A 12,103-nucleotide genomic window follows, 5' to 3' on the forward strand; every position below is an offset into this window, starting at 1 on the left:
CAGAATTGCAGCTCCGTCCGGCCAGGGGGCGCTGCAGGCACGTCTGCGCAGGTAGGGGCCCGGCGGAAGCGCCGCTCTAGGCTGCAGCCGCGCCCCCAGCCGTATTTCCGCTGGCGCAGAGCACCAGAGAGAGAGTCTTGTGGCTGCGGTTTGCAGACTGCTCTTCGCCCCCCTCCGCGAGGTTACCCCTGTACTCGCCGCCATCCATCCTGACGCCCGGGATGAGTCACTGAGAGGCAGCGCCCGAGGCGTGGTCTTCCCAAGAACCCCCAGTGGCCTCCCAAGGCCGGTGCTGTGTACCTCCTTCCCGACAAAAGGGGAAACTGAGGCCCCGAGGGGAGTGGGAAGAGCCGGCCGGACGTCAGGCCCAGCCCCTGGTGCAGTGCTGCGTCCCCGCCGCCGGGGTGGGCCCCTCAGGATTCGCGTGTCCTCGGGAAAGAGACTGGCGGGTGAGCCGCGCCCTCGGCCTTCGCTGGGCTGAGCCGACCCCATGCAGACGTCAGACCCCCGGTCCGCACAGTCTCTATGCGGGGAGGCTTAGTGCCCCTTGAGAAACGTGCAGCCCGGGGCCTTGCACGCAGGCTGAGGGGCTCTAGAGACCTCGCGACTTTCACTCCCCCGACCCCGATCTCCGACTCCTGACTTTGGAAGCCCCCAAAGCTGCTTGTCGGTTGCCTACAGAGTGTCAGTCATTGTGCCACGTCCTTGGAACCGTTAACTCATTTTCTCCTCAATAACCTGTAAAACCTCCACTTTACAGACCAATTGGCTGAGGTTTTTTTTTTTTTTTTTTTTTTTTGAGACGGAGTCTCGCTCTGTCACCCAGGCTGGAGTGCAGTGGCCGGATCTCAGCTCACTGCAAGCTCCGCCTCCCGGGTTCACGCCATTCTCCTGCCTCAGCCTCCCGAGTAGCTGGGACTACAGGCGCCCGCCACCTCGCCCGGCTAGTTTTTTTGTATTTTTTAGTAGAGACGGGGTTTCACCGTGTTAACCAGGATGGTCTCGATCTCCCGACCTCGTGATCCGCCCGTCTCGGCCTCCCAAAGTGCTGGGATTACAGGCTTGAGGCACCGCGCCCGGCCTGGCTGAGGTTTTAATAGAGGACGCTCAGGGCCCCAGAGGGGCGAATTCCAGACTCCTTTGCCAGAACCTTGTACTAAGCCCCTTCCCTATGCTTTTCCCTGCCTAGGCCTCGTGGGCTGTGCGGCTCTCCTGGAGACAGATGACAGCTCTCCCTTGGATGACTTTGCTGGTTCCGCACCAGCCAGAGCCCCCGTTTTTCCCGCAGCACCCTGATCTGCACTCCCTGAGGGGCTCCCACTGTCCGCGCGGTGAGAATGTCCCTGGGTAAGTGGTGTTGGTCATGAGCACCATGGGGGACCCCAGCGGAGGGCATGGCCATGAATTCCGAGAACTGTCTGGCAAAGCCGGGTGCAGAGGAGAGCCTGGCTAAGTTCTTTCATTCTCTTGAGCTTGACTTTCTGTAATGTAATGAAACTGCGAAAACTCTGTAAAGGGGAGATCTTGCACGTTTTTCTTGCTTTTGAACCCATGATGTCTGGCAACCCGTAGATACTTAATATTTGTGGGATGAATGAACAGTTTAGCCTTTTTTTTTTTTTAACCAAAAATTAGTCTTCTGTGACTTTCTTGATGGGGGCACATGAGATCTTTGTACTGCATTAGGTGGATAGCGCTCAGATCCTTTGGGCTTGGCGCTTTGGCAGTCTCCAGGCAGCTCATTTTGGCCTCTGTTCCTGGATTGCCCTCTGCTCTTTCCTGCGCCTGCATTCGTAAGTGATCACGGGCCGCCCATGTCCTGGTCATTGGTAGTGCAGGCAGAGGAAATGTGGGAAAGGTTGCCGTGTTTGGAGGGTCCACATCTTCACCTTCCTGTCCCGGGAACTTTCCTACACTCCTGCTTCTCAAAGCTGCACACACCTGGGGCATCCAGGGGATTGGGGGCTGCCGTGGGTGTCACGTCATGATTAGAGCTTTCACTTCCTGCTCCCTGCTGTTGGGAACCAGGCTATGTGTGTTGCTTAAATTCCCTTGACGACCAGCAGAGTCACTGCCTCAGCCGCGGCACACTCCTGTAAACCTGGTTTTGATCTTTCAATCTTCTGCTGATTAACTACACATTGATCAGTGCTGGCCACCCTCACCCTGCCATAGACCATCCACTGTCTTCCTCTGTAGAGTTAACTATTTTCTCTTTTATGAGGAAATAGTGTGTTTGCTTAGGAATGTTTACTGTCTGGTAACTACTGTGCTAAGCCCTTTCCTGTTGCTTGCCATCCCTGCTGTGAGCAGGGACAAGCTAGGTGCTCACTCATGGCATCTTATCTGTTGCAGATAGTCCACTGTGTGCAGAGGCATGGGAGTTGTCATGTCGGGAACATGCTAGACCTCCGTGTCCTTGAGGTAAGATCTCTGGTTCATTCTTTGGAATGTTGGTTCTTTGTATCTAGTACAGTCCTGTACATGTTCCCAGGGGCTTTGGGGTTGGTGTAGGGGAGTTGAGAGGTGAGATGAGCATGGCACTGTGGGTCCCCAGATCCGCTGTCCACCCAGCCAACCCACATCACCTCTGGCCCTTCATGTGCCTTTAGGACTTCCTGCTGGGGGGAAACCTCCAGAGTCCCACTTTGGTAATAAGAGGTCTCTGCCCTTTCTCCCCGGGCAGCAGGATGTTGTAATGGAAGATGGGTGGACCTAGGCTTCAGAGACTCTGGTCCTCTGGCTTTAAATCCCCTTCTGCCACTATCCCAGTCAAGGACTGATTCAGAACCTAATTTTCTTCATTTGGAAAATAATGTTCTGATAGAGGTGACTTTTGTGGTACTTGAGACCACATGATTCCTATCATTACCAACCAGTATTTTCCCACTGTTTTTGCCCCATGTGACTTCTCTTTGATTCCTCCTGGCAGGGAAGTTCTATGGGGCTTTTACAGGAAAGCAGAGCCACTTTTGGGGTCCTGGGCTGGATTGTTTTCCTGGACTGGACTTAGTCCACAGGCTGCTGGCATCTGTTTCTCCTCCTGCATCTCTCTCTGCCCTTGTATACACCTGCATTCAAAAATGATCACGGGCTGCCTGTGCTCTGGTCATCGATAACGCAGGGAGAGGAATTGCTGAAAGCCGTTTCCCGTGTTTGGAGGGTTCACACCTGTCCCTTTCAAATGCTGGCGCCTTCACACACTCCTTCTCTCCTGCCAGCACCTTCTGGTCTCAGGAGCATTGCAGGATGCTGTGTGAGTGAGTGATGGGAGACACTTTAGTGTGGCTTTTTTCAGCTTAGCCTCCTGTTATCAGAGAACAGTCTCTCTCAGTGTCAAGGTTTGGGTACTAGATGGTGAGAAAAGCCTGTGTGAATTATTTTTTTTAACAAATAAGTGTGATGTTGGGTGGCATACAGTCACTGCCTTAAGATTTTCAAAGAGAAGCAGCCTTTTGGAGGTGGTGGACCTGGGCAGGTCTTTCAAAGAGTGGGATGCGATGGGCAATAGAAAGGTATTCCAGGGAGGAGTAGCAACATGAGAAGGTCTTTGAGTCTGGGGTGAGCAAGAGTGAGACAGATGTGCAGGCAAGTAATGAGAGCGTGGAGGGATGGCTGCTGGGGTGGTCCTTGGCTCCCAGCACGGCGAGGTGGGACATCTATGGGAGGGGCCCTGAGAGTTCTCTCCAGCTGTCTCTCTGCCAGTTGCACATCTGCTCGGTTGCATGTCAAGACTCCTAGGACAGTTTTGCTAGACTCCTAAGTTTTATTTTGAGTAATCTTTGGGAGCATTGAGATTCCTTTTTGAGATGAGTTTGGTATGAAAGAAACTGGCAACTCATACCTTGATTAACTGGGGGCATTCCCATTGACATCAGCTTGAAGAAAGATGGCAGAGCACTGGCGACCAAGCACTTGCAGCCTCCTGCTCTGTGGCCCCTCCTCACTCCAGGGATGCCGCCCTGGGTCTGGAGACTGTTGGAGGAAACCCCAGGAGGTGCAGGCACTGAGCCTCTCGAGACAATGACCTGGGGTCCCAGCTTCCCTGGAGGGGTCTCCTCATGGTAAGTGAATGCCAAGAGGTTAAGTCGGCCTGTGTTTCCCAGGCAGAAATTCCAAGCTGCTGGCTTCATTTGTCTTCTCTTTTAGATTGTTTGAGGGTTGATCACAGACCAAAAGTGATGAGTGATGTCACTCCATGACGCATGGCTGGACCTTCTTGCCCCTATTGTCTCAGCACAACACTAATCGACTTTTCCCTCAGCGTGGGTGGAGGGTGGGCAGAGGAAAAGCCCTGTGGCTCTGGGGACTTGGGATCCAGAGGTGAAGACCTTTCAGCTGGCTCTGCCCTGCCAGTGCCACAGAGTGCCATGGCCCAGGAAGACTGGTTTTCTTCCATCTAGGCCAGGCCATCCAGTGGCCATCCTCCGTGTCCTCCTGCCTGTTCCTGGTGTGACTTCTGAAAACCAAGAATTTGTTCCTGTTGACTTTTTCTGTGCTGTGGACCATTGTCCTCTCACGCACTCAATAAATCTTGAAACATGCCCTGCTGCTAGTTCTTTCATTTTTGTGTATTTGTTTTTTTTATCAGTATCTCCGTGTGCCAGCAAGACTGGGTATAGAGACTGCGTCACAAGGGCAGGTTTTCTGGTTCTCATTCGTTAAGACTTTCCCCTTGACACACACCCAAGGCTTGACCTAGGGAATGTGAGATGGAACGTGGGATTTGGACTGGGGTTGAACAGTAATCCCAAGTGCATCTAGGGGTTGCAGGGGTTCAGGCTTAGGAGAGACGGGGAACTGTTAGGATTAAGTTGGTGGGGGAAACATTTGAGCCAGAGCTTTGGGAGAGAAGACGGGATGACTTAGGGATGGAGGCAGGGGCAGGAGTCCTTGAGGAATGTAAGAGTGCCCTGAGCTCAGGTGGTGGATTGCAGGTGAATGTAGGAGTTGGTTTTGAGCAGAGGAGAGAGTGGAGTGTATGAGGAACAGCTGCCCTTGGAGAGCTCTATGGGTGTGGTAGGCAGTGCCAGCCACTGGGGCTTCTGTTACCATGAGATAGATTTGGTCTTTGGGAGTTCTCTTTGGTAGCAGCGATCGCAGTGATGTGCTCAGTGTGTATGTGTGTCACCACCGCACATATTACCCTGTCCTCGTTTTTTAGGTAAATTTCACACACAAGAATACTCCCAAAGGCCATGGGAGAAAGTGGGGGGTCAGTTGGTCCCATTCCTTTAGTTGAAATAGAAATCACTGTGACTAAGCCGGGCGTGGTGGCACACGCCTGTAATACCAGCACTTTGGGAGGGTAAGGCGGGCAAATCACTTGAGGTCAGGAGTTCAAGACCAGCCTGACCGATATGGTGAAACCCCATCTCTACTAAAAATACAAAAATTAGGCATGGTGGCAGGCACCTATATTCCTAGCTACTCAGAAGGCTGATGCAGGAGAATCACTTGAACCTGGGAGGTGGAAGTTGCAGGGAGCTGAGATTATGCCACTGCACTCCAGCCTAGGCAACAGAGTGAGACTCTGTCTCAAAAAAAAAAAAAAAAAAAAAAAAAAAAAAAAAAAAAAGAAATCACTGTGACTAGGATTGAGGGAAACCAGGCTTTCAGGCATCTCTGATGACCTCTGCCAGCAGGAGACATTCTTGGGACTGAAGAGTCCGCTCTGCCAGCCATTTCTGGCGAGGGCCTTATTTCTGCATTGTCCCCCTCCTTATTCCTACCCGAGAACCACCTGACACCTCTGATTTGCTCTCTTGAAGATCCCCCCACCTGCTGCAACCCCTCTCTGGTCAGTTTTATCCAACTGTGTCCCTTGTCCTTTAGTGAGAAATGACCACATTTCCCCCACCAAAGAAAGGGGGTCAAAGTTCTCCCCTTTTCTTTTTTTTTTTTTTTTTTTGAGACAGAGTCTCGCTCTGTCGCCCAGGCTGGAGTGCAGTGGCGCGATCTCGGCTCACTGCAAGCTCCGCCTCCTGGGTTTACGCCATTCTCCTGCCTCAGCCTCCTGAGTAGCTGGGACTACAGGCGCCCGCCACCGCGCCCGGCTAATTTTTTGTATTTTTAGTAGAGACGGGGTTTCACCGTGGTCTCGATCTCCTGACCTTGTGATCCGCCCGCCTCGGCCTCCCAAAGTGCTGAGATTACAGGCATGAGCCACCGCGCCTGGCCAGTTCTCCCCTTTTCTGAGTCCACTATTTTTAGTGAAGTTTTACACTGGTTGGTGTCTTGAATTGGTAGACCTGTCTTTCGTTAGCAAACTGACCCCTCTCATTGCTAAGCAGGTTCCCGTCCGCTAATAGGACCCGTGTCTACACCCCACTCCCTTCTCCTTTAATCTCTCATTGTCTTTCTCTCTTTTATGGTCTTCTTGACCCACTATCTCAATCCTGCAACCCGGGGGTCCCTTACACCCTGTTTAGTTTGTTCTATAGGAGGCAACAGTGATGGAGTAGTGAAAAACACGGGAAGAGGCGAGACTGCCACGCAGTGGGGGAAGAGTGTCAGCTATAGAGATAGATCACTTACCATGACCTGGCCCCCAGCATAAAAATTTCCTTACTAACCCAGACTGGTTGATTTGTGGAGGGTTCCCTCATTTATCACCCTATTTTCATGCATCCTAGTGGTTGCAGGCTGGATGTGAAGGTCAGTGAACTAATATGTTAGAAGCTCTTAGCATAGCACTTGGCACACAGGAAGTGCTCAGTAAAGGACAGCTCCTCTCAATCACTGGAACTTCCTTTCCAATTGTATGTGGTCCTCATTGCTGGCCCAGCCTCTTAGGTCTTTCTTCTCCTGCCCTCTGCCACCCTCGCCCGACCCTACCCTTGGCCTCTAGCCTAGACTTCCCATTCTCCAGAGGAGACAGCGAGGCCCTCCTCACTCTGCCTGTGGCCTGCCTGTCCACCCTTTTCTCACACAAGCACCCTAGGCCTCAGCCACCCTTCTGCTTAAGGTCCCTGCACATGTTCTTTTCCCGGCCTGTGTGCCTTGGAACGCATCATTCACTTCAAGCTTAGCTGATTCAGCTTGTGTCACTTTCTTCAGGAAGTCTTTGCCGGCGGAACCTCCACCCAGACTGGATTCCCCGCCCCTCCTTCCATTCATGTGAAATATCAGTTCTGTGCAGGCACAATTCTAGAAACTGGTAAACAAAATAGGCAAAAGAGCAAATCCCTGCTTTGTACTTACATTTTGGAGGACAAGGGCATATCATAAAGTACTAAAATGGGTAGAATGTTTGAGAAATGTTAAGGAAAAAAGTTACAAAGCAGGGAAACAAGATAGGAAGTTTGGAGACCAGCAGAGGGAGTGGCATTTTAAATTGACTAGACGGGAAGGCCTCTCCAGGGAGGTGCGATTTGACTAAAGTGAGGAGCTCTCGCGGCTGGGTGTTCACTGCAGCCTGTGCAAGCCGCCATCACCACATGGACCATGGACAATAGGAAACTTTTCCTTTGGATACCAGGCTCGGTGAAGTGGGGAGACAACAGGCATCTGAGGCCACTGCAATGCTGCTTCTGATTATGGACGTTTCACCATGTTGTGAGGCTGGCAGCTGAATCAAGCCAGGATTAACTGGTCAGCACCTGGAAGGGTGTGTCTAGAGTCCAGGCTCTGCACCTGTCAGCTCCCCATCCCCCACACCTCCAACCGCAGCTCAGCGGTCTAGGGAAGCCCAGTCACCCAAGGACAGCCTTGATAGGCCTAACCCATCACCTTGGTCCAGGACCCATAGCAGTGATCACCGAGCCCTGCAGTGTTTCTGCTGGGCGAGTTCTGCATGTCAAGAGACTGAGTAATTGGTTGCAGAAACAGGAAGAGACAGAGTAATTAAGTCTTAACAGCAGCCTAGGAGCACAGAACATCGAGCTCCTGTTGCAAGTGAGCTCCTGTTGCAAGTTTCTAGAACTCACAGGTGGAGAATGAAATTTCAGTTGCCAAACCACGTTCGTGCTCCTCCAGGCATGACTGTCAGCAGTATTCTGACTTGCCATCAGGCCTGGGGGTCACTTTTTTCTGAATTTTTATAAGGTGTGGCCATGTGACCAAGATTCCTCTTCCTTTTCTAAAAAAATTTTTTGTTTATTTTTTGAGACAGAGTCTTGCTCTGTCACCTAGGCTGGAGTGCAGTGGCGCGATCTCGGCTCACTGCAACCTCCGCCTGCTGGGTTCAAATGATTCTTCTGCCTCAGCCTCCCAAGTGGCTGGGATTATAGGCGTGCACCCCCACACCCAGCTAATTTTTTGTAATTTTAGTAGAGATGGGGTTTCACCATATTGGCCAGGCTGGTCTCAAACTTCTGACTTCAAGTGATCCTCCCGCCTCAGCCTCCCACAGTGTTGGGATTACAGGCATAAGCCACCATGCCCAGCCTGTTTTTAATTATTTTTTTATTTTAAGACAGGGTTTTACTCTGTCGCCCAGTCTGGAGTGCAGTGGCGCAATCTGGGCTCACTACAGCTTCAACTTCTTGGGCTCAAGCAATCCTCCTGCCTCACCCTCCTGAGTAGCTATAGGTGTGTGCCATCAGGCCAGGCTAGTTTTTGTTTTTGTTTTTGTTTTTGTTTTTGTAGAGATAGGATTTTGCGATGTTTCCCAGGCTGCTCTCGAAATCCCAGTGTCAAGTGATCCTCCCAAATTGGCTTCCCAAAGTGGTGGTGGTACAGGCGTGAGCCACCACACATAGCCCTTTTTTTTTTTTTTTTTTTTTTTTTTTTTTTTGAGAGTCCTTACATTCACTACTACTGTGTCCATTACTAAAGGCAGCAAAATGAGTCTTTTCTCATTATAGTAAAAAAACTTACCAACATAATGCCTGACAAGTGGCAGGTGCTCAGTCAACATTTTGGGATAAGGAATGGGGCCAGCAGATGCCCTGATAGTGTGCACCAGGAATGACTCATGCAGGCCCCTCTGCCTCTGTGGGTACAACTGATGACAGGTGGGCCTGGTGAAGTCATTAAGAATCTGATGTGGCTGGGCAAGGTGGCTTGTACTTGGAATTCCAGCTACCCAGGAGGCTGAGGTGGAAGGATCACCTGAGTCCAGGAGTTTGAGACCAACCTGGGCAATACAGCGAGACCCTGTCTCTAAAAAAAGAATTTTTTTTAATTAGCTGGGCACATTGGCACATGCATGTAGTCCCAGCTACTTGGGAGACTGAGGAGGAAGGATTCCTTGAGCCCAGTTCGAGGCTCCAGTGAGTTATGATCACGCCACTGCACTCCAGTCTGGACAACAGAGCAAGACCCTGTCTCTTAAGGAAAAAAAAAAAGACCCAGGCAGGTGGCCCATGCCTGTAATCCCGACACTGGGAGGCTGAGGTAGGGGGATTACTTGAGCCCAGGAGTTTGAGACCAGCCTAGGCAACATGGTGAAACCCCATCTCTACAAAAAAAATACAAAAATTAGCTGGGTGTGATGGCACGTGCCTGGAGTCCCAGCTACCAGCATGAGTGAGACCCTGTCTCAAAACAAACAAACGAGCAAAAAAAACCTGATGTGGTCACTTAATTGCTATGGGGCCTGGAGCACATTATTTCCCTCCCTGACCCTCAGCTTCTGGCTCTCTGATTTGACCATCAACACAGCATTTACCCCCAAATAGCAAAGATTAAGATGATGCATGTTAAATGCATAACATAGTAACTGCCTTGCATGGAGTGCTCGATAAATGTCTGCTGTTTTTATCTGATGAGCACATATAGCTTGTTGATAGTTAAAATGAAGAACAAATATAAAATGTCATTATGACAGGCTCATCTGTTAAGGCACCACGAATACTTTCTTCTTTCTTGTTTGCTAATTTGCACACATCCCAGCAGGGTTGGTGTTAATCACTGCTACCATTGATTGAAATTCTATTAAATCCCATGCACTGTATTAAGCCTGTATATATAATTACCTCACTTAATCTTCACAACCACCCAGCGAGGTAGATTTACTTATCTTCCATTTTACAAATAAGGAAACCAAGGCTCAAAGAAACGGAAGAGACCTGTCTCACACCTAATGAGTGGCTCAGCTAGTTTTCCATTTCCTGCTGTATTAAATAGTGAAAAGTGTTTCAGGCTGATTTCATAAATAGCATGAGCATACCAAGCTGCTGGGCGCGGTGGCTCAAGCCTGTAATCCCAGCACTTTGGGAGGCCGAGGCGGGCGGATCACGAGGTCAGGAGATCGAGACTATCCTGGCTGACACGGTGAAACCCCGTCTCTACTAAAAAAATACAAAAAACTAGCCGGGCGAGGTGGCGGGCGCCTGTAGTCCCAGCTACTGGGGAGGCTGAGGCAGGAGAATTGCATGAACCCGGGAGGCGGAGCCTGCAGTGAGCTGAGATCCGGCCACTGCACTCCAGCCTGGGCGGCAGAGCGAGACTCCGTCTCAAAAAAAAAAAAAAAAAAAAAAGCATACCAAGCTTGTCAGATCCTTGTTTATACTGGAAAACTGGAAATTAGGATATTTTACTATTTGTTCCATCTGCTTCAAATTATTGCCTATTATTTAGACTTGTTGAAATAGTCCCCATCTAAATCAATGGTTTTGCAGATCGAACTTATGAACCTGACATGTACAGGGACAATAGCCATGTTTTAACCAACACCAAAATATCAAGTGTCCTTCCCACTGCTGTTGTGTCTGAAGCAAGAGTCATCCCAGACCCTCAGAACTTGAGGAAACTTGAGAAGGGTATAACCAATGTGGCCCAATAACCAGGATTAGCATCAAGAAGAGCCATAATCCTACCAGGCAATTGTTGCCTGGCACCGGAGCACCTGTGACACAGTGGCTGGGAGATTCCATGGCTGAATTGAGCTGGGAGAATGAAGAGCTGGACAGAATGAAGGTTCATTTGTCCATCCGAAAAATATTTTTTAGGCACTGTGCTGGGAATAGAGATACCAGGATGAACAAGAAAGTTGTTGCCCTCAAGAGGATCACATAAATGTATAGAGATAATAAGTTATATGAATTCACATTCCAGATACATATGAACAATCACTATGTGCTGGGCCTTGCTCTCAGATGGGCATTTGGGTCTGAACAAAGCAGATGAAGGAGCTTATAGTGTAGGACAATGCTGTCCAGTTAGAAATATAATGTGAGCACATATATAAACTTTTCCTGGTAACCTCATTAAATAAAAAGAAGCAGGTGAAATAAATTTTGGTAATATTTATATATTTCATTTAGCCCATTACAGCAAAGAATATTGTTATTTCAACATGTAATTAATATTAAAAATTGCCATTATTATTATTTTGAGATAAGAGTCTCTCTCTGTCACCCAGGCTGGAGTGCAGTGGTGTGATCTTGGCTCACTGCAACCTCTGCCTCCCGGGTTCAAGTGATCCTTCCACCTCAGTTTCCCAAGCAGCTGGGACTACAGGCATGTGCCACCATACCTAATTTCTGTATTTTTAGTAGAGATGGGGTTTTGCCATGTTGGCCAGGCTGGTCTCGAACTCCTGGCCTTAAATGATCTACCCGCCTTGGCCTCCCAAAGTGCTCAGATTATAGGCGTGAGCTACCTTGCCTGGCCAATATTAAAAATTATTAATAAGATTTTTCCCCAAATGAAATCTTTGAAATCTGGTATATATTTTATACATACAGCACATCTCAGTTTAGACTAGCCACATTTAGAGTGCTCAGTAGCCACATGTGGCGAGTAGCTATCTTACTGGACATCATAGCTTTAGACAATAAAGGGTTCAAGGATGCCTCCTTCACAGGAAGGCTGCTGCATCTTGTGGGGGCTTAATGAAGCTGTTCCAGCTTGGATCCCCCATTCTCTGGTATCCCCTCTCCCCCATCTTGGCAGAGCAGGGCCAGGTATATATCAGACATGCTTGATGGAATCCTACCTCATGTTCCAGAGCCTTCTGGAGGCAGGACACCGAGTCCTGGGTGTGCTTCTCTAGCACAGATCCTACTGGAGTTAACTTTAGTGTGCCCAGTCAGTCACTACCTATTTACAAAGTGCTGGCCTCTGTGCTAAGCACTGTGAATGCACGCCAGTGAACACAGACATTTGTTAGCTCATAATCTCATCAAGATAAACAAGATACAATGAATAAATTGTT

General features: G+C 49.6%; 1 long non-coding RNA gene and 2 other non-coding genes across 3 annotated transcripts; all 3 read left to right on the forward strand.

Annotated features, from left to right (window-relative positions):
* Positions 1–101: 101 nt before the first annotated feature.
* On the forward strand, positions 102–4,545 carry LOC100426413 (uncharacterized). The gene is made up of 5 exons (XR_013399934.1): positions 102–774; positions 1,091–1,347; positions 2,356–2,424; positions 3,879–4,064; positions 4,150–4,545. It is a non-coding gene; the product is annotated as an uncharacterized LOC100426413 (long non-coding RNA).
* On the forward strand, positions 1,784–1,915 carry LOC114670660 (small nucleolar RNA SNORA71). Its single transcript, XR_003720357.1, has one exon. It is a non-coding gene; the product is annotated as a small nucleolar RNA SNORA71 (small nucleolar RNA).
* LOC114670658 (small nucleolar RNA SNORA71) lies at positions 3,070–3,203 on the forward strand. Its single transcript, XR_003720355.1, has one exon. It is a non-coding gene; the product is annotated as a small nucleolar RNA SNORA71 (small nucleolar RNA).
* Positions 4,546–12,103: the final 7,558 nt, after the last annotated feature.

Source organism: Macaca mulatta, chromosome 10 (assembly GCF_049350105.2).
Source record: "Macaca mulatta isolate MMU2019108-1 chromosome 10, T2T-MMU8v2.0, whole genome shotgun sequence".
Taxonomy (NCBI): domain Eukaryota; kingdom Metazoa; phylum Chordata; class Mammalia; order Primates; family Cercopithecidae; genus Macaca; species Macaca mulatta.